The following is a 5,507-nucleotide window of genomic DNA, read 5'->3' on the forward strand; positions in this document are numbered from 1 at the left end:
TATGAATACAAGCGCCCCACACTATTCAAGCGAGCCAGAAATGAACTGCTTGTCTTGGCTTCCTGGTACTTGAAACTAAAATGCCTTCTGTGTTGACCCTTAATAGAGAAATGGACTTTGCTGGATGCGAGTATTAATAAAAGAAAAAGGGGTTTGGATTATTTAAGAACCCTTCAGAGCTATATCCCAATCATATGTCATTATAATTAAGAAGTGTTGTCTTGGGTTTAGAGCAGAGAGTCAGTTCACATGGGTTTTATTCACCATTCTTCTACTAACTCACTATGTGGTGTTGAGCAAGTTATTTAATTCCCCATGACACAGCCCATCAGTAAATGGGGATGTTTATCACTCTCCCAAAGGTGCTGTAAAACCTAATTCATGCGTAAGTAGGTAAGTGCTTTGAGGTTTTTGGATGAAGATGCTAAAGGAGGACAAACTACTGCTATAAGAGATTATAGATACCCCTACAGTGCACTTTTATAATATACAGCCCATGTACTCCAGTGTGTACAAAAGGACAGTGCTCCTCTGAGTGTCTCTTTATTATATCATCCTGATCTGTAACAGAATTTTGCATGATGAGTTTTGCATGAAGACAGAAGGGTAAATACTGCTTACACTGAAGGTGGGCTGAGCCAAGTTCTGTATTGAATTACTTCCATGAAGTCAAACAGAATTTGGAGTGGAAACATGGAAAACAGATGTGATTTGATGAAACTGCCCTACCTCATCCTGCTGAAGTTTTTCTAGCAGAACAGTCACAACGACAGCCAGTTTGGTCTCAGCTATCTTGACAATCTGAAGGGCAATAGAGGCCTTATCTTGATCGTCCATATGGTCCAGGAGGAAAACAACCTCGCTGTAAACAGCTGAAATTAAAGGAAAGGATTCTGCTGGTTATCATTGATGTTGGGATTCAGGGCTTGTGTCTTTAATTCACTATCTAGTAAAGACTCTGTAGGAGACCAGACATGGTGATAAGTGGACCTGGGAATCATGCAAATCCTTTTCTTCCCTCATGGTGACCATGTCTGTTTGCAGAGCTATTGTGGGGGGACGGATTATAATAAGGAAAAGCTGCTCCTTTTAAATAAGATCCCTACATAAAATCATCTTTTCCACCTTTACTATTAATTTAGGCATTTTGATAGCACACAGAATAATTTAGAGCCAAGATTTTTAAAACTGGGTGCCTAAACTAAAACTCCTCAATCCATATTAACACGCCTACATCCTGATTCAACAAATTAATCACATGCCTAACTCAATGCCAACAAATAAATCTAAAGTTAAAGACATGCTGAAGTGTTTTGCTTAGTCAGGGTGTCATTTCCAAAAGTGCTGAGCACCCAGAATTACCTATGGATGGTGCAAAGAACTTCTAGGGGTTCAGTATCTCTTGAAAATCAAGCCACTTTTTAAAGACCCCACTGTATGAATTTAGAAGTCAAACTTTATGCACTCTGTTTTGAAAAAAGGCTTCAGTTTTATTTTATGGTAATTTAAATACTTGCAGAGAAGACACATGGAATAGGTATTTGTCCAGTTGCCTCTAGAGACCCTAAAAGATTTTCCCCCAATGCACAACTTAAGAACATAAGAACGGCCGTACTGGGTCAGACCAAAGGTCCATCTAGCCCAGTATCCTGTCTGCCGACAGTGGCCAGCACCAGGTGCCCCAGAGAGGGTGGACAGAAGACAATTATCAAGTGATTTATCTCCTGCCATCCCTCTCCAGCCTCTGACAAACACAGGCCAAGGACACCATTTTATCCCCTGGCTAATAGGCTTTTATGGACCTAACCTCCATGAAATTATCTAGCTAGGTGTTTTCCATGGGTAGGGTGATTGCCCCATACCTTTATGTGAAGCCTCAGAGATTAAGTCTTGGTAAGTCTTGCTCACATAGTCAGGATCAGTGTTACCCGTAAACTGAGCACTTGGGTGGCAGACATGTGTTTCTAATGGTTGTACACATCCGTACATGCCTCAATGCACATCAAATGTATTCTACACGTAGAATTGGAGAGAACATTGGTCAGGATGCAATTGATCTCCAGATTTGAGGGTGGGGAGGAATTTTCCCTGGGTCAGACTAGCAGGGATTATTGTTTGGGAGGTTGGGAATTTGTCTTCTTCGGGAGTATGGGGCACTGATCAACCACCAGGATCATCAGGGCATTTCTGACCTAATCATTTCTCTACCATTGCAAAGGCCTCAGGCATTGGTAGCATTTCAGTTTCTCCTATCCTCTGTCTGCAGCACACAGCATCTTGGTCTCCTAGGCCTTGGGCACATCTACACAGCAGGGCTAAAGCAGAAATAAGCTACACAACTTGAGCTACCAATTGTGCAGCTTAAGTTGAAATAGTTTATTTTGGCTTTTGGCGCTGTCTACACAGCAGGAAGTCGGGGAAAGAGCACTCTTCCTCCTACTTCCCTTACTCCCCATAAAATGCGGGTTATAGGAGTCGGAGAAAGAAGTCCTCCAGCTTGACATTATTTGACATTATGTTGAAATAATGGCTTGCTGTGTAGATGCGGACTATGTTATTTTGCAATAACATCACTTATTCCAAATTAACACTGCTGTGTTGACATACCCTTCAAGAGTGACAATTTTTAGTCCAAGACAAGTTTTGGTTTCAGCATAGGGTTGCTAGGTGAAACGTAATGGTTTGTGACATACAGAAGATTAAAGTACATGATCTAATGACCTACCAGCCTTAAACTCGATGAAACTGTGAAATAGTTGATGTATTAATAAAATCAGGATTTTATCTCCCATGTGTCTCTCAGCAGAAATTCTCCTAGAGACTTAATATTTAACAAGAAATCTGAAATGCCATATTTATCTGTCTCCATTGTAACAGCATTCCAAGGCATGGAGGAGGAATTGATCAGAATTTACCCTTCCCATGAAAGATTGCTCAAGATTAGGCGATTACCCATCCTTACCCTTCGATTCCAACACCCAGATGCAGATGGAATCAGAACTGTAACTTACATTGCCCATACAGTTGCAATAGTAATGGTGAAGGATTAAGAGCACTAGTGTTGCTAAGAAACGCTTTGTTATCCTCCATTTAATATGCTAGCTATCCACTTAATATCTTAAGTAGACAGCAGGTACATCTAGACTGCAGAGTTTTTCCAGGATACCAGAGATATCCCAGAAAAGCTCTGCCACGTCCAAGGAATGCGTCTGCTTTTCCAAAAAAATATTGGAAAAGCAGACATGCTTTTTCAGCATCTCAGTAAACCTCGTTCTACAAGGAAGAAGGGATGTTCTGAAAGAGGCTTTTTTTTCTGACATTTGGCCCAGTGTAGACGGGCCAACTGTCAGAAAAGCCTCTTTCAAAAGAAAAGTGATAGAACTTTGTAGTCTAGACACAGTCAGCTAGAAGAGAAGTCCTTCTGTGTTTTCTCTTCTAATTTCTCCCATCTCTGATGCTTTGCACCACTGGATTTTGGCTCCAAGGATGCAGAAGTCATAAAATAAGGACCCATATTAACAACATAAAACAACTGGAGAAAGGAAAGAAGACCTTCCCCATAACATCCAATAGTGACACAGGTTGTCAGGAAAGTTTCCAGGTTCAGAGGCTGTAGGCCAGTCCTTCAACTCACGTCAATTAAAAGGGAAGTCAGTAGAGGCTCACTGGATTTACAGCAGCTAATGATCTGGTCATAGAAATGGAGAATATTACACGTTTCTATGCACCCATGCTCTTGAATGTGTATGTGTGGCTACAGGTTGGATATAAAAAATACAATAGTGACCCTTACCTCTATCAATTACCTCCTGTTCACTCACAAATGTATTCATGGTTTAGTCTTTCCTCAACACCTTCTCTCAATCCTTTCTCCAACTAGCTCCAGTACTGAGAGATAGATGGCCTCTCAGTCTGTCCACCAGAACTTCCAGTTAAACTTACACAAGCACTATTGTGACATCCTTGTGACCAAAGCAAATTCCATAAACTGTTGATGACCAGGTAGGCACACAGGGACTCTGTCACTTTGCTGGAGAGAACTATGGTTAAGATGACCTGTCACCTGTCTATGACTTTTACTAAATATTGCCCTAAATAAATTTTAGGTGCTGGGGAAAGGCAGCACTCCAGCAGACTCCACCGCTCTGAGAGCAGGCTAGGGTGCCACTACTACTTCCACTCCAGGTGGGTGAACTGCCCAGGGTACCCTGACTGCTCTCCAACCAATGCTCCAGCACAGCATCTGGCCCCAGGGATGCCCTGAGATGTACCACGCCAACTACTGTGGAAGTCACAAAGGTCCCAGAAAGTCACAGAATCCATGATTTCTGTGATAGAAATGTAGCCGTGTTAGTCTCGTGTAGCTGAAACAAAAAACAGGACTATGTAGAACTTTAAAGACTAACAAGATGGTTTATTAGGTGATGAGCTTTCGTGGGCCAGACCCACTTCCTCAGATCAAATAGTGGAAGAAAATTGGCACAACCATATATACCAAAGGATACAATCAAAAAAATGAACACATGAAATTTGATTTGTCCTTTTCATATGTGTTCATTTTTTTGATGGTATCCTTTGGTATATATGGTTGTGTCAATTTTCTTCCACTATTTGATCTGAGGAAGTGGGTCTGGCCCACGGAAGCTCATCACCTAATAAACCATCTTGTTAGTCTTTAAAGTGCTACATAGTCCTGTTTTTTGTTTCATGATTTCTGTGACCTCCATGAATGATTCACAGCCTTATTCATAATCACTTTCTCCCAAATAGGCCTCTACCTACAGGTTCACAACCATCTCCTCCCTGTTGGTCAGAATCAATTCTTAAATGCCTATGCCCTGGGTTACTTCCTTCAGTTTCTGAAACAAAGCATTGTCCCCATGACATTCCAAGAACTTATTGGCTATTTTGTGTTTTATCATATTACTTTTCCCACTGATGTCTAGGTAGGTAAAGTCCCTCATTACTATAAGGGTCTGGATATTTGTTTTATTTGTTCTAGAAATGCCTCATCTCCCTCCTCCTCCTGGTTTGGATGTGTTTTCCCCACTTCGTCTTTACCCAGAGACTTTCAGCTGCTCTGCCTCTTGCCTCTTTCTGGAACTCAGAACAAGTGTACAATACAACACCACCTCCCTTTTATTCCTACATGCTCTTCCTGAACAAGATGTACCCCTCTATGCCAATACTGCAGTTATGAGGTTTATCCCATCAAGTATCTGAGATGCCACTTAAGCTCAGTTATGACTTGTCTATTAGTACTCCCAATTCTGACTGCTTATTCCTGTTATTCCTTGAATTTGTGAGTAGACGTCTAAAGCAGTGACACTCAAAATGGTCCATGAAACCACTTTGAGAAAACTGCTAACTGGCTACACTGGTGTGTTTATTTACTGGTGCCGCAGCCACAAAGCCTCGTGGCTCCCATTGGATCCGATTTGCTGTTTGCAGCCAAAGGGAGCCATGGGAAGCAGCAGCCACAGCTCCTTTTGCTATGACTGGCTAAC

This window comes from Pelodiscus sinensis, chromosome 18, assembly GCF_052426305.1.
Source record: "Pelodiscus sinensis isolate ZL-2025 chromosome 18, ASM5242630v1, whole genome shotgun sequence".
Lineage (NCBI taxonomy): Eukaryota > Metazoa > Chordata > Testudines > Trionychidae > Pelodiscus > Pelodiscus sinensis.